We start from the raw sequence: 23235 nt of genomic DNA on the forward strand, positions 1-23235 counted from the left end.
ACACTGACATGATTCCAAACCAATGAAGGAGCTTCTAAGTGATCGGTTGGCTTGCTTGAAATAGCAATCAAGCTGCCCTCTCACTAAAATAACACCCAATCGTCTTGAAAAATATGAAGGACATAAAAATAAGGATAAAGTAGTTCTATATACTTAGAAAGAGTGGCCATGAGTGGAATGTCTTAAATCATAGATCTAACCTGAGGTTAAATACCAACAAGAGGAATTGATTAAAGTGACCACATATACACATACATGCACATATACACAAACACATATATACACATAACCATAAGAATAATATATACACATAGACACGTATATTTGCGTGTGTGTGTGTATGCATGGCTACATAGTATTTATAGGAAAATACAGCAGTGAAACCCAATATTACCTTCGAAGCCATACATAGAAACTTCAAGGACCACATGCAGTTTGCAAGCCACAGCTGGGCCATCACATACATACATAAATATATACATACGTAAATATATACATACAGCCTTAGCTGAGTTATTTATGACCGTGAGTCAAAATATGAAATTTATCTTTAACTTTGAGAGAATTAACATATTTTGTCATAAACATTAATTAGTTAATTAGGAATAATAATTTCATGAGGGAAGAACAATATTAGACTTTTACTAATTATTTCAATGCATGACTGTGTGATTAAGAAGCTTGTTTTGTAAATACATGGTTTGCAAGTGTCTTCAAACTATAGCCCCAACCCAACCAAAACCTTGAGTGGATTTGATAGATGGAAACTGAAAGAAGCTTGTATATATGTCTATGTATGTGTGTCTTTGTTCCTCACCACAGCTTGACAACTGGTGTTAGTTTGTTTATGTCCTTGTAACTTAGCAGTTTAGCAAAACTGTCTGATAGAATAAGTCTCAGGCTCAAAAAAATAAGTACCATGTTTGATTTGTTTGACTAAAATTCCTCAAGGCAATGCCCCAGCATGGTCACAAGTCTAATGATTGAAACAATCAAAAGAAAACAAAAGGATAAGGGAGACAATTCCAGACATGTTTGAATTTTATGAGTTCTTCATCACTGAACATGCTGGAATAGAGATGGGAGGATCACTAAGTCTACATATATGCAAGAATGTACGTGAGTTGGTGTAGAACAATAGAATCATTTCGACAGTAAATAACTCCAAGGCATTATCTACAGGAAGAACAATAGTTTCTTCATTCTACCTTGAGGTTGTTTTTGTAGAGAAGACAAAATTGAATACAGACTATAAATAAGTAAATAACTTTAATGACATCAACTCTTCCGCTTTTTTTATGCTTCACTAAAAATATGAAGGCCATAGACAAGGGGTGCTCTTTACACGGTCATTCTACTTGTTAGATATAGCAACCAAATCTACCAAGGAGTGGCTGTGTGGTAAGTAGCTTGCTTACCAACCACATGGTTCTGGGTTCAGTCCCACTGTGTGACATCTTGGGCAAGTGTCTCCTACTACAGCCTCGGGCCGACCAAAGCCTTCTGAGTGGATTTGGTAGACGGAAACTGAAAGAAGCCCATTGTGTGTATATGTGTTTGTCGCCCACCACCATCGCTTGACAACCAATGCTGGAGTGTTTACGTCCCTGTAACCTAGCGGTTTGGCAAAGGTGGTGCTCCAGCATAGCCACAGTCAAGTGACTGAAACAAGTAAAAGAATATAAATATGACATATATGTCCAATCCAAGCCAGTATGGAAAGTGAACATTAAATGATGATGATGATATATACTTATGGAGGGACACACTTTTGTATGAGGTTCTGAAGATAGTCTTTGTCCAGTTTGTTTACTTCCTTGCTTCCTTGATTGTTTTAACCAACTCAGATAACTCAGAAAATAAGAAACCTAATTTTTTTTATTTCACAGATAATTATTTTGTCTTTTGGCTTCTTTTTGTGTGTGTGTGTGTGACTTGGATATATGATGAGTGTTATTTACTGGAAAAACAAAATCTGAATGTCTAATCTTGCTTTAGCATCTCAAAACTCCTGTAGCTAGGAAACGCCATTTTTCTTTATTCCACAGATAACTACGTAAAATGAAAAACAAACATCATTTGTCTAAATTATGCTTTTTATCAAGTTATTTGGATACAAAATGAGTGAGCTACAAGTTTGAAATAAAAACAAAAACAATTATAAAAGAAGCAAAAACAGTCAGAATATGTTCATGCACCACACTTGTACACACACACACACATTGGTAGGTAAGTTTATACACTGACACACATAGGAACCACTGGTTTCTTGCACTCTTTTAATACCATCCTGTCCAAGAGTGCCCATGTTTTTATAGTAGAAGATTCCTGTTTTAAAGTGATCTAAATTGAAATTACCCTTTAAAAGTTCATGCTAATTTAAGTTTTACTATATTCTTCATTATTTCCCAAACTAATTGAAATAAAGAGGGGATATTTCAACAGGAATCTGGTAATAAAAGGGGATAAAATAATAAATTTTAAAATGGAAGTGAAGAAACACAAGAATGTTTGATAATGGTAACTGCCCCAAAGATTCTAATGATACAAGAGAAATGGAATGTTGACAACTGGGAATTGAAATGAAACCAGCTCTACAAAAGTTTGTATTAACTTCTGCTTCAAGAACAAAGAAAGATAGGAAAATGTGATTAAAAATAGTTGAGGTAGGAGTGTTTGTGACATAAGAGAAACAGTTTCACATGAAAAACCATAACATGGCCTGACAAGGTTCATTGAGATCTTAATCTAAACATTCAAGCATTCACTACTTACTGATTTATAATTATTTCTTCTCTAATTATGGATTTCAAACTTTCAGAGGAGGTACAGACATAGATGTGTTGTTCAGATGTTCGCTTCCCTACCACGTGGTTTCATGCTCAGCCCCACTGTTTTGCACCTTGAGCAAGTTCTGCTACAGCCCAAAGTCAGCCAAAGCCTTGTGAGTGGATTTGGTGGGCAAAAATGGAAAGACATCCATCACACAAACACGTGTATCATGAATGTGTGGGTGTGTCTTGGCTTTACATGATAGTTGTAAGAAAGTGTCACTGTCATACAAGCAGTGTCGTTCATTTCCAGTCTCCCTTGAAGAATGGTGTCTGGCTAAAGGGAAATATCACCTCACATGGAAACTGAAGAGAGTTGATAACAGGAACGGTATCTCACTGCACAAAATCTGCCTCAGTGAATTCCGTCTAACTCGTACAAGCATGGAAAATGGATGTTAAAACAATGATGATAATGAGAAACAGTAAACTTCATTCTTATGAAGTGTATTAAGTAAAAGGGGAATGGCTGGAAATGGGAAAAAGTTTAACTGTTTTGTAAACATGTGTCAGTGGAAAATTTGTTTTCTATAATAGTCAGTATCACATTAATAATTGACATCAACAAGAATGTTTAATAGGTTTTACATTTGTTCTACACCAGCGTGGTTAAGAGAAATAGAATGCTGAAGCATTGTTTAATAGTTGGTTGCATTTCCTGTTGCTAACCCTTATCTGTTTTTCAAGAAAGGGGCCTTTTATCCCACACATCTTTGAAGAAGCAAAGAAGTCAGTGGATGAATTGTAGCAGCAGAAATAACAGCATCACTGTTTGCAGCCCAATGATTTTTGAAGATATACAAACATGAACAAATGCATGCACGTGCACACATACATACACACACACACACACACACATGGCTGTTTCTTTTCAGTTTCTTATTTCTTTATTGCCCACAAGGGGCTAAACATAGAGGAGACAAACAAGGATAGACAGAGGGATTAAGTTAATTACATCGACCCCAGTGCGTAACTGGTACTTAATTTATCGACCCCGAAAGGATGAATGGTAAAGTCAACCTCGGCGAAATTTGAACTCAGAACGTAACAGCAGACAAAATACCTCTAAGCATTTCGCCCGGCATGCTAACGTTTCTGCCAGCTCGCCGCCTTGTTTTTTTTCAGTTTCTGTCTCCTGAATCCACTCACAAAGCTATAGTAAATACTTGCCAAAAAAGAGGTGGAGTGGAAATGAACCTGAAAATCATGACAGGAAAGCAAACGTTTTAATCAAACAGCCATGCCTGTGCCTTCACTGATGATGTTACATAAGGTAGATATTCAGAACTCAGCTCTTTCTATGAGTAAAATCCCATGACAGCAAGAACATTGGTTTTCATCATCATCACCAACAACAACATTGGATGAAAGCAGAATTAATTGACTGAACAATACTCATGGGATTAAGTTTGTGGTTGCTTAAGCATCTGTTGGTGTTAGAAACCCAATGATTTGGAACCAACGGCATGCAAAGTAGAATAATGTAGAAGACATGTATGCGAGGTTATATGATATATTTACTCACTTTACCATGACATTCTCTGACATTCTATATGACTGGTTTTCCTTTTAACTTCGACTGTAAGAGACAAACATACTATGAAAGCTTAGAGAACTATTCACCAACACCAGTGGCATGCTGGCTCAGCTAGAAACTGCAGGTGAAATAGTAGAAAACGATGATGCAGAAAGAGGAATGGGTAATATTATCAACTGAAAGGACCAGAAAACCCCCTCAAAAAACAAAGAAGGACACACAGACACAAAACATTAAATGAGAGAAAGGAAAAGATAGGAAATTTATTATGAAGCAACAAATTATATCACAGATTTATAAACCAGATAGTTATCTATTTTACTCTCTTAGTTTCTGCAGTTCCCAGGATGATACTTGTGGATTTATTAGTGCTGATGTCCTTTGAAAGAATGCTTACTACAACCATTTATTGTAATAATTATTGTAATTAGTGTAACAGACGCTGAGACATTACTTAATTGTGAATGATAAGATTCGTTTTTTGCTGTTGTTGACTTGCCTTTCAACTTAGCTTTGAATGACTTTGATAGTAACAATCTAAACAAAACTAATGGAGCAGATAATTAAATTAGGTTCCTGTCATTATCATAATTAAATATTTGCAAGGAAAATGATGATTGTTCATATAGAACCACACAAGATATTTTATGACATAGAACCATACTAGATATTTTGTAACAGAGAACTATAGGAGGTGTCTTATATAGAACTATACATACAAGATATTTTATGACAAAGCCATGACAGATGCTTTATGACGTAGAACCACACTAGGCTCTTCATAGGGGCCCAAAATTTGGTGCCGCATTGTCCTGAGATCAAATTCTCTTGGAGCTGATTTATTTACTTTCGACCAAGAGAATCAGTACCAATAAGATACTGGAGAAGCATTACGGTATTGAGCTGCTTCTTTTACAAAATATTGAACTGCAGTTGAAAGAAATAACTGAATCTCGGCATAGAAATGGAATGGAACAAGTCTGGAGTGAAGCATTTAACATTTGTTACAGCCACACCAAACTTGAACTGGTCGACTGTCAATGTGACAATCGATAGCCTGAAGATGTGTAGGGGATGTTTTAAAGTAATTGGTTTTAGAGTCTACATCTGGATTCATCATCATTGTCATTATATCATCATCCACCTCACCATCCTCATTTTAAATGATTTTTGTCTACAATAGTTCCATCTTCATTACCATTATCCTCTTCCTTCTCACTACAGTCCCTCCTCCTCCTCATCATCATCATTACCATCACTGTGCAAGAAGAGAACACAGAGAGAACTCAACCATCATTAAATATAGCATTATTCACAAATTGAAACAATGCTGAGTTGTACAGACAACATTGATATCTCAATACATCCAGCATAAACAACACATACACACACATACAAAACAATATATTGAGGGCAGTGGAGGGTGTTAATTAAAACTTTCCTATTAATTCCATTTTATTAATCTCAGCATTCCTTTGGAATATTCAATAGAAAAGAAAATTAAAAAGAAAATATATACCATCATATATATAAAAAAAGAAATACCAATGCAAAATGCATCCAGCTTTGTAAGATGGAATGGACATTCTGTTGATTATGAAGACAAAATTAATAACGAAATATGAGAAAATCTAAAGTAAATATGCTCAAAACGTAAACAGAACAAAATCATATGTTTAATAAAATATGTCTGAAAGAAAGGTTGATTCCCATTTATTCTCTCCCTTCCCTCCATTTGTCTGTCTGTTTGTCTCTCTCTCTCTCTCTCTCTCACACACACACACAGAGTGCAGAAGCAACATATCATTCTGTTAGAGGAAGATTATTATACGGTCCAATGCGTTGCAGTAAAATATTGCAAGAACTATGGCAAGGAGACATTAATGAGAAGAGGAACTTTTATTAATGTTTATCTTGAAAATTAGATTGGGCACAAGTTTCAAGAAAATACTGGAGGTGTTGAGCAGTTGGTTTATTGGTTGCAATATCTTATCATTCAGCAAACAATATGTAATATCTATCTCTTGGCCCCTCCCTCTATCTATCTATCTATCTATATCCATCCATTTACATTCATCTATCTATCTATCTCCATCCATCCATCTACATCCATCTATCTATCTCCACCCATCCATCTATCTATCTATCTACATCCATCCATCTCCACCCATCCATCCATCTATCTATCTATCTACCTACGTCTATCTCCATAAATCCATCTATTTGTCTGTCTGTCTATCTATCTATCTCTATATCCATCCATCCATCTATCTATCTATCTACGTCTATATCTATCTATTATCTATCTATCTATCTATCTACATCTATCTATATCCAGCCATCTATCTATCTATCTACCTATGTTATTCTGTCAAATAATGCACAGAGAAACAAACGGAAGCAAAATTTTCCTCAGTAGTTATTTTATAATACTGGGAAAAATTACTGAAAAATAAATGTAAGGTCTTCACTTGTTATTTATGGAGTTTGAACATAAGCCAAGATACTAAAATCAATGCTGGTTACATAGTGCAAGCATTTTATTGAAACAAGACGCAATGTTACTTTTGGCAACATATATAAAAACAGAAAACTAAATTCTCTCACAAAATCTGTAAATTAAAGGAAGTGAAAATTTAAATATTCTGAAATGTTTTACACAAAGTGGTGATGGTAGTGGTGGGAATAATCAATTTGGAAATGTTAATTTATCAGGGAAGTGAATAAGGTAAGAGAGAGATATGGTGCCAATAAGCAATAGTTGAGATTCAGTTAAATAATGCTGCTAATATCTTTTGAGAAAAGTATTGTATATTGATGCAAATTTTCCATTTGATAATTTAGAAGACATGTTGGTTGGCAGGGTTTAACCATTTTGTTACCATATTTCTGTACATACTGCTTTTGTTTGAATTAATTTTGAAAACAATGAAGAATTTATCAAAATAACATTGTCATAATTAAGCTGGTATTTGGAACAAAAATTAAGATGGAAATTTGATGGAAGGTTTTAATTTAGATCACTTTAAAACAGGAAGTTTGTATGAAAGAACAGGAGGGTTAGGGTTAGGTGGATGGATTGGTATCAAAAGGGTTAAATTACAGTGAAGGTAATCATCATCATCATCATTTAACGTCCACTTTCCATGATAGCATGGGTTGGACGATTTGACTGAGGACTGGCGAACCAGATGGCTGCACCAGGCTCCAGTCTGATCTGGCAGAGTTTCTACAGCTGGATGCCCTTCCTAACGCCAACCACTCTGAGAGTGTAGTGGGTGCTTTTACATGCCACCAGCACGAGGGCCAGTCAAGCGGTACTGGCAATGGCCACGGTCAAATGGTGTTTTTTATGTACCACCTGCACAAGAACCAGTCCAGTGGCATTGGCAATGACCTCGCTCAAATGCTTTTTTCGTGCCACCGGCACAAGTGCCAGAAAGGCAACGCTGGTAACAATCACGCTCAAATGGTGCTTTTCACGTGCCACCAGTGCAGAAGCCAGACAGCTGCTCTGGCAATGATCACGCTCGGATGGTGCTATTAGTGCTCCACTGGCACGGGTGCCAGTCATTGAATTTGGTTCAATTTCGATTTCACTTGCCCCAACAGGTCTTCGCAAGCAGAGTTTAGTGTCCAATGAAGGAAAGGTTGGCATAAAACACATTCTAGAGTATCTCTATTGAGAGGTCTGGCAACATTTCTGTGGTTTGTATCCTTAACTCCAAACTAAATGTAGGAACCTCAGCATGGTCACTCAACATAGAAATAGCAGCTAATTTCTCTAAAATCAAACCTAACTATCTTATGAAAAAGGAAACGCGCATTAAGTAACGGAAACTTAGATACATTATGTCTAGCGGGGGGAAGACTGAAAAATTTTGACTATAAGAACAAACTTTGATCAGTGTCACATGGGTTAGTGGGATTTGAACTCAGAACAAAGAGCCAGAATAAATACTACAAGGTATTGCCCAATACTCTAACAATTCCACCAATCCACTGCCCAAACAGCAGTAATAATGGTTTCAAATTTTGGCACAAGACCAGCAATTTTGGGGGAGGGGGTAAGTTGAACCTTAGTGCTTAACTGGTATTTATTATATCAACCCTGAAAGAATGAAAGACAAAAACAACCTCAGTGGAATGTAAAGTTGGAAGAAATGCTGCCAAACATTTTGTTTTGCACGGTAGTCATTCTGCCAGCATGCCTTCACTGTGACACAATATGCTCTCACAGCCATACAATATACCCTCACTGCTACACGGTATGCTCTCACTCCCACACTTAATATTACAACAAGGGGGCCCTCATTATCACACCTGTTTGCCCCAACAGCCATACACTGTGATGATGAAATCTAGCTTCTGAATACAACTAAGGAAATTCTATTCTAATTTATATTTGTGATTTATGTGGCTGTAGAAACACTAGAGGTTATTTGGTAAAAGTTAGACTTCCATCAGGTGTGAAACCTGAATCGCTTATTTGAAGAGGTTACATCTTGCCAACACTGGTAACAGGTAAGTAGAAGAGTGTTATTAACTGCTAATACTCATTGAATCTATTTCACATTAATCTCTCACTTTCTACATATTTCTTATGAACACAAATAATGAAGGAGGTTTTAATCAACAACAGCAACAAAGAGAAATTTGTTTTCTTTTGTATATTGATGATAAATACACCGGCTCAAATAAATATCTTCTTACTCTATGACTACGTAATCAAGATTTAACACAGTGGACTGCTTACAAGACAAACAACAGAAACAAACAGCTACATTTTGTAAGATAATATATCCAAATGGAAGAACACTGGCATGTAAGGCAACAAAAATAACTGAATCACAATGAGCACTAAACTAACTTTATTCATTCACTCAATCTCTTCACATATATAAACACATAGTTAAGGACATTGTTCTTTTTCTTATCACTTCACTATTGAATTTATAAACCGTTGCAAACACAAGGTAATATATATTGAAGACATTATCATAGAAATTCACTTTTCTAAATCCATTATCCATCCTTTAAGTTTATGTAATTTCTTATAATGTGAAACAAAACAAGGTAAGCAGTTGAAGTGGTAGACGGACTTTGCATGTTTAACCCTTTCGATACCAACCCCACCTGAAACTGCCTCTGACTCTGAAATACAAATGTCTTAATTAAAATCTTTCACCAAACCTTAGTCACAATTAATGTTCTTAACACTAGCTTAATGATAACTAAGTTATTTTACTAAATTCTTTGTTATATTCAAAATTAATTGAAAGAAACACAAAGTGTCTCAACAGAAATATGGTAACAAAAGGGTTAAAGTAGGATTCTTGTCAAACAATGAATAAAATAATTTTTAGACTGAAGAGATGTGTTGGTGATTGTTAATGAAGTAGGGTTTGTGTGACACATGCTCTAGGTTCAACCTTGCTGCATTGGCTGCAAACCCAGGTATTGCTGCCCATAACACAGAGGAGAGAAGAATAAATGAATACAAGAGCCTGACCAGTCGCTATCAGTTTGTGCTAGTTGCCATCAAGACCTCATGTGTTCTTGGACCATGCACTGCTAATTTCCTCTACAAAATCAGGATAACTGTAGCCTATCTGAGAAATGAGCCCCAAAGGTGGGGTGACTGCTGCAGTGAGTATCACTGGCCATTCTCTATGGCAACAGAGAGGGACCTAACCTAAATGCTTGCGACAGAGTAGAACCTGTTAAAGGTGTTAACACCAAGTGATTGATTAAGCTTACTACTAAAGTGGACCACACTGGGATTTGAACTCAGAATGCAAAGAACCAGAACAAATACTGCAAATCCCCTAACCTGATGCTCTTACCGGTCTACTGATCCATTGCTTTCGATTGGTGGCTCTTTATTGACCCTCAAAAGGATGAACGGTAGAATTAACTGCAGTGGGATGTGAACTTTGAGTGTAGATAGTTAGAACAGATATCAGAAGACATTCTACTAAATATTTTAACAACTCTGCCTGTAGTGTTGTGTGAATGCAAGGGAAATCTTTCACAGACAGAAATGCTACAGAGAATGTTACAGGAATTTGATCCGAGAAGTGAAAACTAATGGTACAACAATAAATTATGATAGGATACCTCTTCTAGAGACAGTGATGTATTATATCGTCATACAGTATCTATTTACACGTGTGTGGACTGATAGGCATAAAGCATAGTACCTGTCAATCCTTAACAGTGGCCAGGCTTTGGAAGCTGCAACTGAAGAAAGTCAAAATAATGAAATATTCCAAATACAAGGGCCTCTGTCAGTCAATGTCAATCATATATCAACATATGTATGTAAAGGTAGTTTTTTCTATTTGTTTCAGTCATTTGACTGTGGCCATGCTGGAGCACCGCCTTTAGTCAAGTGAATCTTTGTAAGCCTGGTACTTATTCTATCGTTCTCTAATGCTGAACTGCTAAGTTATAGAGATGTAAACACACCAACATCGGATGTAAAGCGATGTTGGGGGTACAAACACAGACACACAAACATATACATACACATATATATACAACAAGCTTCTTTCAGTTTCCGCCTACCAAATCCACTCACATGGCTTTAGTCAGCCCGAAGTTATAGTAGAAGACACTTTCCCAAGGTGACACATGATGGGACTGAACCCGAAACCATGTGGTTGGTAAGCAAGCTACTTACCACACAGCCACTCTTGCGTCTATATATATACCTACGATGTATATATATGACGGGCAGCTTCTTTTAGTTTCTGGCTACCAAATCCACTCACAAGGTTTTGGTTGGCCCGAAGCTATAGTAGAACACACTTGCCGACGGTATCACGAGATGGGACTGAACCCGGAACCATGTGGTTGGTAAACAAGCTACTTACCACACAGCAACTCTGGTGCATATGGGGAAGATTTTTTTTAAGGAAAACTAGCAGTTGCCTATACATGCAACTCACCCGTCTTCCACGCCACTGATGTTTACCCAAGAGAAATCCCACCAGCTTGGGTCAATATAGCTCAGTACCTGTGTTGTCCCAAGAATTGGTTGCATCAGAATGCAAAGAGCTGGATTAGATACCACAAGGCATCTCATCTGACTCTTCAACAGCTCTAAAGATTTATCAATCCCTCAATGAATAATTACTTAAGACAGCCAACACTTCTCACGGTTTCTTCTTAATATACTGTTTGACAAAGCTGTTTTTATACAAGCTTCTTCAGAAATTAAAGAGCATCTGGAGAAAATTAATAGAATTATATTAGCTACGTATACTGCATAGATATTTTCCAGGTATATCATGAGAAGTATTTGTCAGGTATACTGCACAAAAAACTGCCAGGTATGATGCACAAGAATTTGCCAAGTATGTCAATAAATATTGGTATGTTGCACTGGTATTTGCCAGGCATGTGGCACAACAAGTAACTTTAAGATATGTCACTTAAAAATATTTTCCAGGTATTTTGTTTAGATATTTACTAGGTTATATTACAGGTATTCACCAGGTATTTTGCACAGGTGAATCCTAATGCTCAGTTGTCGGGGATACAACAACACTAATACTAACGACAACTTGTAACATAGGCACAAGGCCGTAAATTTGGTGGAATGGGGTGGAAGGTGGGAGGAAGGTGTAGTTTGATTAGATCAAACTAGAGCATGGGTACTTGATTGATTCCTGTTTCTCAACCCTGGTGGATGAAAGACAAAAATCAGTCTCAGTGGAATCTGAACTCACAATGCAAAGAGATGATGTGACCACTGTACCATTTCTGTCTCCGTCTCTGAAAAAGACATATTTAACTAAACCACACTCATCATCATCATCACCATCATCATTTAATGTCCATTGTCCATGCCGGTATGAGTTGGATGGTTTGAGTCAGGAACTGGAAAGTTAGAAAACCACACCAAGCCCCCACTGTCTGCTTTGACCTGGTTTCTACATTTGGATGCCCTTCCTAACACCAACCACTTTACAGAGTTTATTTTAGAGGTTTTTTATGTGGCACCAGAACCAGTGAGATCAAGTAACTTGCATGACAAGATCCCCCTCAACTGGGGGAGGGAGTAGCACCGAGGGTCAGAAAGGTGTCTTGCATGGGAACAGAGGTTGTACCCCCAAGTTACAGGGTGGTGTATATAGTGAAGTAGACTGCAACACTCAATTCTGTCACAGGCCCTAATTAATCTCTTTCTAATGATGGCTTCAAAATTTGGCACAAGGCCACTAACCTCATTATTTGACTAGTACTTATTTTATAGACCTTGAAAGGATGAAAGGCGAAATCGACCTCACTGAAATTTGAACTCAAAACAAAGAACCAGAAGAAATATCACTAAACATTTTATCCACTGCCCTAATGATTCTGTCAGCTTGCCTCTTTATAATAATAACAATAGAAATAATAATAATAGTTTCAAATTTTGGCACAACGCCAGCAAATTTGGGGGGAGGGGTCAATGTAATTGACCCCAGTGTCCAACTGGTACTTATTTTGTCAATCCTGAAAGGATGAACAATAAAACCGATCACAGTGGCATTTGGACTCGGAATATAGAGACAGACAAAATGCTACTAAGCACTTTTCCAGGCACACTATCAATTCTGCCAGCTCACTGCCTTAATAGCAATACTGCTTCTATTTTAAGCACAAGGCCATCAGTTTTGAAGGGAGGAAGCTAGTTGATTCCACTGACCCTCTCTATTCCCTAACATTTAACTGGTACTTCATTTTATCAATCCCCCCAAAATAAAAAAAGTTGACCTTTGTCAGATTTGAACCCAGAACATAAAGAATCAGAACAAATACAGCAAAGGAGTTTTTCCAGTACTCTAATGAAGCTACTAATCTACTGCCTTTATACATTAATCTAATGATGGTAAAAAAAAAAAAATTCAAGAAGTAAAATAAAAAAAACCCCCACTATTTTGGAGATATGCCATGCTTAAGAAAACCCGGTAAGTCAAGTGAGATCGTAGTCGTGGCCATTTAAAAGCACCCTTCATTCATTGGCCGATATGCCATGCTTGTGAAAACCTGTCGAACTGAGTGAAATTGTAGGTGTAGCTGATGCCAGTGCCGCCTGACTGGTACTTGTGCCAGTGACATGTAAAAAGCACCATTCAAGTGTGGCTGATGCCAATGCCGCCTGAATGGCACCCATGCCGGTGGCACATAAAAAGCACGATTCGAGCATTAAGAAGGGCATCCAACTGTAGAAACCTTGCCAAATCAGATTGGAGCCTGCTGCATCCTCCTGGCTCACCAGTCCTCAGTCAAACCGTCCAACCTATGCCAGCACGGAAAGCAGATGTTAAATGACAACGATAATGATGATGATTAATAGTTATAATTTCTAAGACAGGTGCAGGCATGGCTGTGAGGTTAAAAAGTCTGTTCCCCAACCATGTAGTTTTAGGTTCAGTCCCACTGGGTTGTGCCTAGGGCAGGTACCTTCCAATATAGCCCTGGGCCAACTGAAATTTTGTGATTGGATTTGGTAGATGGAAACTGAAAGAAGCTGACTTTGAGAAGCATTGGTTTACTCAGTTAGGGTTGACTTGAGTTTAAAAACACCAAACCCTATGGAATGAGAAAAATTAAGAAGCTTCAATAAGGTTGCTTGACTTGTTAGATATAATAGCCAATTCTCCATCAGAGACCACATCTTAACCATTTAAAACAAACAAACAGCTAGGTAATATATACTGAGAATACAATGTGATGGTCACAAGTAGAATGTCTTTGATGATAGATTTATTCAATCAAGATTGATTTGCAGTTAAAAACCACCACCAACCACCACTACCACCACTGCGGTAATTCTCGTAGCACATATAAATATGGGCAGTTAGTCGAGACTGTGTGTGGTTGAGTGGAAAGTTGCTTTGATGTTTATTACTGCAGCACCAAATGAAAACGGTAAAAAAAAATAAAACAACAAGAGTAATAACAACAAAAACTATAACAATAATGATGATGATGATGATGATGATGATAACAATAATAATAAAGATGATGTTGGTAATGAAAATAATAATAATATAGCAATTTAATGGCAAAGAAGTTAGGTTGGGTGATTATTTTTCATAGATGCTACCGATTTATAAAAAAAAAAAAATCAATAGCAATTAGCCAGCTAACGAACTAACGAAAGCAGTTAATCAATCAAATCATGTCAAGTAATATTGACCATTAAACCATAATTTCTTGTTTCATAAACTGACCAACCACACTGCTGTAACTCATAAAATATATATTCTTTCTAGAATGTTTGCCTTTAATTATTGTCAAATTCAAGAAATTCTGTTCCATAAAAATATAAATAGAAATATAAAAAAAAAACCCACAAAACAAAAAGTTCATGTAACTGTTATTTCTCTCCCAGTTTTCCTAACTTCTTGAAATATTTCATTTAACCTTTTGCATCGACCCCAATGCTCAACTAGTATTTAATTTATTGACCATGAAAAGTTGACCTCGGTGGAATTTGAACTTAGAACATAAAGATGGGCAAAATACCGCTAAGCATTTAGCCTGGCATACTGATGATTCTGCAAGCTCGCTGCCCTAAAGCTATGAAATATTCTTTTCTACACTTTACAAGGCCTGAAATTTTGGGGGAGGAGACCAGTCAATTAGATTGCCACCCATATGCAACTGGTACTTAATTTATCGACCCCCGAAAGGATGAAAAGCAAAGTCAACTTCAGCAGAATTTGAACTCAGAACATAAAGACAGACGAAATACTGTTAAGCATTTTGCCCAGCATGCTAATGTTTCTGCCAGCTCGCCGCCTTGAAAGCTATGAAATATTGTATGGTTAATTCAAAAAACAATGTGAATCAATAAGTGTTGCACTTGACAGTAATTTGAATGCTAAAGGGTTAATAATTGTTGTTACAACTTCAGGCTTCAACAGCACAACATTTCATATGTTGATAGTGAATTCCTATTGAAGCAAGATCACAACAGGCTTCTGATTCCAGCTGGAATGTTCATGTATCTCCTCTACAGCAATACACCTGTTACCGTGCTTCTCTCAGTCTTTAGTCCCTCAATACCTGGAATAAAGCCTCAATAAAACTTTGTACTCCCTGCTTTGTCAAGGTGTCTTGTCTTCTGAGTTACTTGGTGACCTCACTAATGCCAGTGCCATGAAAAGAAGCATGCTGTACACTTAGTAAAATGGTTGGCATTACGAAGGGCATCCAGCTGTAGAAACCATGTCAAAGTAGACATTGCAGTTTAATGCAGTCCATCTGATTCATCAGATCCTGTCAGATCACTCAACCCATGGCAGCATGGGAGAGTGCCCTAAACAAAGGCTGGATCATCATGGCTGTAACATAAGGGTGACTTGGGGCTAAACACCACCACCAATGTTGTTTCTCCAAGCCCACTCAGGAGCCACTATACAGTTGCTTGGCCAGCTAGAAATAGCAGCTAAAACTTCCTTTGTTATAATCAAATTATTCGATTGCCTGCTGTCTTAATTGTTTCAATACCAACCTGCCTGAGACTGCCCCTAGTTCTAGGATTGAAAATAAATTCAATTTTAAATTAATCTAACTTAAAATCTTCCATCAAAATTTCATGTTAATCCATGGTACAAACACAAGCTTAACAATGACAATATTATTTTACTGAGTTCTTCACAATTTTCAAAATTAATTGAAAAAAAAAAAAAAAAAAAGGTAGTGTATTTCAAGAGAGATATGGTAACAAAATGGTTAAATGAAGAAACTTTGAACAACAAATTCCCTGATATACAAAAAAAAACAACACAAAAACCAAAAAAAAAAAAAAAAACAGGCAGGATGTTCATAACTGGAATGCCTTTGATTGTAGCATGGTTTGGTCAGGGATGATTTAGAACTTAACACCACCACCACTGATACAACAACAACAACAACAACAACCATTCCATGAAATATGAGAGGAGGGAATACAACACAGTTGAATGCATTGAAATTATTAAGTGAAAGTCTTGCTTCCAAGACGGAACTATAAATGGTGCACCGTTGTGTCAGGTTTCAAGTGTTGATGCCTAAATCAATTGGTCTCTTATTTGATTAAAACTGTTTGAGCACCAGCCACAGATTGAATTATCACGTTCTGTTATTAATATCAGCTTAAAGACTGAATAAATATCTGTAATGCACTGCTTTGTATCGATGTCACTGGACATGAAATGTGTCGTGTTTCAGAAGAGATCCTGTGCAAAACAAACTACGAAAGGAAATAGAAGAAACGTGGAGAATTAATTAAGACAATTTATTTCTTTACCTGATATGATATTTTTGAATTTTTTTTAAAAAGAAGAAAATTATTGTATAAACTTCTTTTTTCTTGAAGTAATTCCAATGTGGTAAATATCACTGAGGAGAGAGGTTATCCACAGTTCATTCTGTTTGCACCTAAAATGAAATTAAGAAATTTCTTTCAGAGATACAAAAGAGAGTTCAGAGCACAAAGAGAATACAATAAAAAAAAAAAGAAAGGGAGAAAATAAAGGAGACAAAGGTGCAGGCATGGCTGTGTGGTAAGAAAATTGTTTCCCAACCATGTGGTTCCAGGGTTCAGTCCTATGGTAGACAGAAATTGAAAGAAGTGTTTGTGTTTGTCCCCTGCCGCCGCTTGACAACCAGTGTTGGTTTGTTTACATCCCTGTAACTTAGCAGTTTGATAAAAAGCGACTGATAGAATGAGTACCAGGCTTTAAAAAAAAAAGGCACTGGGGTGGTGTGGGTGGGGGACTTGATTCACCTGACTAAATTATTCTTCAAGGCAGTGCCCCAGCATGGCCAAAGTCTAATGAATGAAACAAGTAAAAGAAAAGATAAATGAAGAATGAGAAGAATTGTGTTTTTGAGCGGTTAAATTGTGTGTAGGGGAGAGAGAGAGGATCAAGGAGAGAAAGAAGGAAGTGTAGCTAGGTAGATAGTGGTAGGCAGATATTGTTATGCTTGAACTGACCTCAGTGGGATTTGAACTTTAAACACAGTAAGACTCTACCATTTTTGTTACTTCACAGAATCTTTGAAAATACAAACCCTATGAAAATATGAAAAAAATTCCTTCCACAACAAAGACGAAAAAATATGTTATTTTGTTTCATTTTTTCTTTCTTCTTGGAATGTTATCTCATCAGAATGTAATAAATGTGATGTGTCACAGTTTCTTGTATGATTTATAGACAATGATAATCTTCTTTTACATATAGAACAGGTTGGGGATGGAGACGGAGGAAGGTTGGAAGAGAAATATTTCTGTGTTCTTGTAAAATGTAGAATGATTCCAGGGAAAAAAAATAATAACTAAAGGTTTCCATTTTTTTTTATGGAAACAGCCATTCCTGAACTGTGTAGAGCTTGTACACATTTGCATGCATGCACAGACACAGACATAAACACACAGAGGATTATTTCTATACATACATACACAAGAAAGAAAGAAAGATAAATAGATAGAATTGTTTTGTATACTTTATACCATATTCATATTTTTCTTTATGCAGTAAGATAAATCCAGACAAATGTAACAAACATGAAGAACTGAACATGAAAACCTATGATCAAAGTCCTTCCATCCATGACCACTCCAACTTTTATTTTTTTCTCTTTCAGACATAATATATCTAAATTGCATTACCCATTTCTCTGTTTTTCTTTCTTTAAACTTAAAAGGGCAGAAACTGAATTGAGGGTGATTTGGCTGCTGGTCCCCCACCATTTCACTTCATCTAACTCTTTCATTACCGTATTTATTTTAAGATGCTCTGTGTTTCTTTCAATTAATTTTAAATATAACAAAGAATTTAGTAAAATAACTTAATTATCATTCAGCTAGTGTTAGGAACATTAATTGTGACTAAGGTTTGGTGGAATATTTTAATTCAAAACTTATGTAAACAAGACATTTGTACTCAGAGCCAGAGGCAGTTTAATAACAAAAGGGTAAATCAAAGACCAATAATACAATGTAGAGAAAAGAAGGAAAAAGATTGATTTAATTGTCTAAAAGTGGGAATGCAATTAAGAGTTGACAGAACTATTGTAGTGTCAGAGAAAATACTTTTGTGCTATTTGATGAATGTCCCTTTACTTTCTGAGTTCAAATCCTGCTTAGGTTTGCTTTACCTTTCATGTTTCTTAAGTTATATAATAATTACTGTAGTCAATTTAATTAACCGTTGAAGGTAATGATCCAATGACTGAAACCAGTAACACTCCAACCCCAAACAAAGTGTTTATCCATTGACTGAAATGAGGAAGGGGAGGAGGCGGGTAATGTTGATGACCCTTACAGGTCACATGGCTTTGACCCTTTTGTCGACAGATTTCTGTTGAAACAGTTTAATATAAATGAATTGTTAAGAAAAAAAAAAAATTTTTAATGGACACAAAATAAACCAGAAGCAGTATAACCACTGGATCTTCCATAATTTTAAAATATGCATCATACATAAAAACAGAATGGAAACAATGAGTAAAAAGCTTTCATTATTTTGGATAGAAGATAAAACCCAATATAGCATCAATGTTGAATGTTCCATCTTTCTTGGTGGAATGGCATGGGTTGGACAGTTCAACAGTATTTGATGAGCCAGAAGACTCCATCAAGCTCCACTGTCTGTTTTGGCATGGTTTCTACAACGGGATGCCCATCATAACACCAACCACTTCACAGGATGTACTGGGTGCTTTTTCTGAGACATCAGTGCTAAATGAAGTCATTATGTAACTCAAAAGAAAAGCACCCCCCTCTTCTGAGCAGGAGGTTGCAATATTGAGGTGAGTGGCATTATGCTAGGTGCTGAAATGTTAAAGTATGATAGAGGGACAGGTGCAGGTGTCTTGCTGTAGAGGAATACAAGACTATTCGAGTTGAAAAGACAGAAGAGAGATGGTGGTGACAAGGTGTTGGGGCATACCCCCAAAGTATAAGAAGGTAAGTATAAGAGGGTCTATGGACAGAGGATTGGAAAAGGTGGGCAATTAAGTTCATGAGAGTGATAAATGGTTAGAGATGGAGATTGAGATGAATGATAATCATATTTGTTATATTCATTTCAATAAATAATTATTTAAATTTTGTGCTGATTAATTAATATCATTGAACTTTTATCTCCTTTGTTTTACACAATTTTGATTTACATGGTGACTAGCAGAACCAATCTAATATGTAAACTGAGGGATAACTGTTAAAGGTTTTCAAGGAAGGGTCAATGGAAATTGATTGTTAGTTTGTTATAGCCATGATGGTTAAGACCAAGCTGGAGCACTTTTTCGAAAGGTTATTGAAAAGGTGAAGTGAAATAATAACAAGTAGAAAATAAAAGCAGGTCAAGCACCTCATTAGTTGGCAACTTCTATTCAAAACAATATCTGAATAGATGATGGTGTTGAAGGCATTGGATTATAAGCAAACAGAAGAGAAATTAGCTTCAATCAGGTTTCCTTGATAATACTTAACATTTTACTTTACAATATTGGTTTCAAACTTTGGCACAAAGCCAGTAATTTCAAGGGAGAGTGAAAGTCAATTACATCAACCCCAGTATTCAACTGGTACTTACTTTATCAAACCTGAAAGGATGAAAGGCAAAGTCGACCTTGGCGGAATTTGAACTCAGAACATAAAGATAGATGAAATACTGTTAAGCATTTTGCCTGCTTGCTAACGATTCTTCCAGCTCATTGCCTTATTTTAATTTACAATATTATTAATTACTAAATATGTACAAACCAAGAAGTAATTCTTGAAAAGAAGAACATAATTGTTACAGGTAACAGGAAGAAGTTGAGGAATGAAAACTGTCTTATCAAAACCGAGACTGAAAACACTCAGTTTCCAGCTGCAATAAACCAAATGGACCCCAAAATGTTGAATCACAAGTTTTGTTTATATGCTTTCCCAAGAAATGTTTTGTGGCAGCTTTAGACATGAAAATAAAATTTTTCCTTTAGTCCGCCTAATTGGCACTCGTGCCGTGGAACGTTAAAAGCACATCTGAGCATGATTGTTGCCAGGGCCATAGATTGGCTCCCATGCAGGTAGCACATAAAAAGCACCATTCAAGCATGATTGTTGCCAGCGTTGCCTTACCAGCACATATGCTGGTGACATGTGACAAACAACATTTGAGCGTGGTTGTTGCCAGTGCCGCCGGACTGGCTCCCGTGCAGGTAGCACGTAAAAAACACCTTTTAAGCATAGTCATTGCCAGAACTGCCTGACTGGCCCTCGTGCCGATGGCACATAAAAGCACCCACTACACTCTCGGAGTGGTTGGCTGGCATTAGGAAGGGCATCAGCTATAGAAACTTTGCCAGATCAGATTGAACCTGGTGCAGCCTTCTGGCTCACCAATCCTCAGTCAAACCATCCAACCCATGCCAGCATGGAAAGCGAGCATTAAACGACGATGATGATGATGATGACTAGCACACCTGCCACAAGCTGTTGTCAAGACATGCTTGGGCTAAATATTACCATATTAGTGTTACCTGTCATATGTGAATAGGGGAAACTTTGGAAGTATATTTTTGCCACTCTTGGTAATATCAGGAATTATGTCATGCATACAAAGAATTAGAACTGAATTTTTATCAAATTTCTTGGTGTTTATACAAAATGATGAAATGAATACTAATTTTAAGAGGAAAAATATTTACAGTTCTATATTTGAGAGATGAGGAATTATGTGCATTATTTACATTTGACGGATATTTGTCCTCATCTTGTTTGTTGTTAACACAACGTTTCGGCTGATGTACTCTCCAGCCTTCATCAGGTGTCCTGGGGATATTTCAAACCTGGGTTCTCATTCCAAAGGTATTTTTCCAATATTCATCATCATCATCATCATCGTTTAACGTCCGCCTTCCATGCTAGCATGGGTTGGACGATTTGACTGAGGACTGGTGAAACCGGATGGCAACACCAGGCTCCAGTCTGATTTGGCAGAGTTTCTACAGCTGGATGCCCTTCCTAACGCCAACCACTCAGAGAGTGTAGTGGGTGCTTTTACGTGTCACCCGCACAAAAACGGCCACGCTCGAAATGGTGTCTTTTATGTGCCACCCGCACAAGCCAGTCCAGGGGCACTGGCAACGATCTCGCTCGAAAATCCTACAGGAGCCAGTCAGGCGGTACTGGCAACGGCCACGCTCAAAATGGTGCATCTCATGTGCCACCCGCACAAGAACCAGTCCAGGGGCACTGGCAACGATCTTACTTGGCTTGCCGGGTCTTCTCACGCACAGCACATTTCCAAAGGTCTCGGTCAGTAGTCATCGCCTCGGTGAGGCCCAATGTACGAAGGTCTTGCCTCACCACCTCAGCCCAGGTCTTCCTGGGCCTACCTCTTCCACGGGTTCCCTCAACTGTTAGGGTGTGGCACTTTTTCACGCAGCTATCCTCCTCCATTCTCACCACATGTCCATACCAGCGCAATCGTCTCTCTTGCACGCCACAACTGATGCTTCTAATGTTCAGCTTTTCTCTCAAGATACTTACACTCTGACGGGTATTCACATTGACATTACACATCCAACGGAGCATACTGGCTTCATTCCTTGCGAGCTTACGTATGTCCTCAGCAGTTACAGCCCATGTTTCACTGCCATGTAGCATGGTTGTTCGTACGCATGCGTCATACAGTCTGCCTTTTACTCTGAGTGAGAGTCCCTTTGTCGCCAGCAGGGGTAAGAGCTCTCTAAACTTTGCCCAGGCTATTCTTATTCTAGCAGCTACACTTTCAGCGCACCCACCCCCACTACTAACTTGGTCGCCCAGATAGCGGAAGCTATCGACTACCTCTAGTTTTTCACCCTGGAATGAGATAGAAGTTGTTTCCTGTTTGTTTGCAGTCTTTATTGCACCTGAACATCTGCCACAAACAAAAACTAACTTGCTAGTTAACCTGCCTTTGATGTTGCTGCACCTCTTATGTGTCCATAGCTTGCACCGGGTACATCTTATAGAGTTACTACCTACTCCTTTTCTACATACTGAGCAGGGCCATCTACCTGAAGGGGTTTGTGTTTTATCTACCTTCCTACTTATTAGGATTTTGGTTTTAGCTAGGTTGACTCTAAGGCCCTTCAATTCTAGACCTTGCTTCCACACCTGAAACTTCTCTAGTTCTGATAGTGACTCCGCAATTAGGGCAAGGTCATCAGCATAGAGGAGCTCCCAGGGGCAACCTGTCTTGAACTCCTCTGTGATTGCCTGGAGGACTATGGTAAATAATAGGGGGCTGAGGACGGAACCTTGGTGGACCCCTACCTCTACCCGGAATTCATTGCTGTACTCATTTCCAACCCTCACCTTACTGGCAGCATCTCTGTACATGGCTCGCACAGCTCTCACTAACCATTCTTCTATCCCAAGTTTCCTCATTGACCACCAGATAAGGGATCGGGGGACCCTGTCAAAGGCTTTCTCCATGTCAACGAAAGCCAGGTACAGAGGTTTATCCTTAGCTAGGTATTTCTCCTGCAACTGTCTCACTAGAAATAAGGCATCAGTAGTGCTTTTACCTGGCACGAACCCAAACTGCATCTCATCTAAATTGATTCGCTCCCTAATTAGTTGGGCTATGACCCTCTCTGTAACTTTCATAACCTGATCTAACAGCTTGATGCCTCTGTAATTATTTGTATCTAAAGCGTCACCTTTACCTTTGTAGCAGTTGACTATGATGCTGCTACACCAGTCATTGGGTATGACTCCTTCGTGTATCACCTGGTTCGTAATACGGGTGACTAGGCTATAGCCAACACTGCCAGATATTTTGAGCATCTCTGCAGTGATTCCTGATGGGCCGGGGGCTTTCCCGGTCTTCATACTCTTAA

General features: G+C 37.7%; 1 protein-coding gene across 6 annotated transcripts in view; it reads right to left on the reverse strand.

Annotated features, from left to right (window-relative positions):
* Positions 1–23235, reverse strand: part of LOC106880102 (steroidogenic factor 1) — a 261360-nt gene that overhangs the window by 44673 nt on the left and 193452 nt on the right. For all 6 annotated transcript variants that reach the window (XM_089347879.1, XM_089347884.1, XM_089347892.1 and 3 more), the window contains one exon: positions 16661–16791. The gene's annotated coding sequence lies outside the window, so the exon portion shown is untranslated. The remainder of the gene's footprint in view (positions 1–16660; positions 16792–23235) is intronic.

Source organism: Octopus bimaculoides, chromosome 1 (assembly GCF_046866305.1).
Source record: "Octopus bimaculoides isolate indiv1 chromosome 1, ASM4686630v1, whole genome shotgun sequence".
Lineage (NCBI taxonomy): Eukaryota > Metazoa > Mollusca > Cephalopoda > Octopoda > Octopodidae > Octopus > Octopus bimaculoides.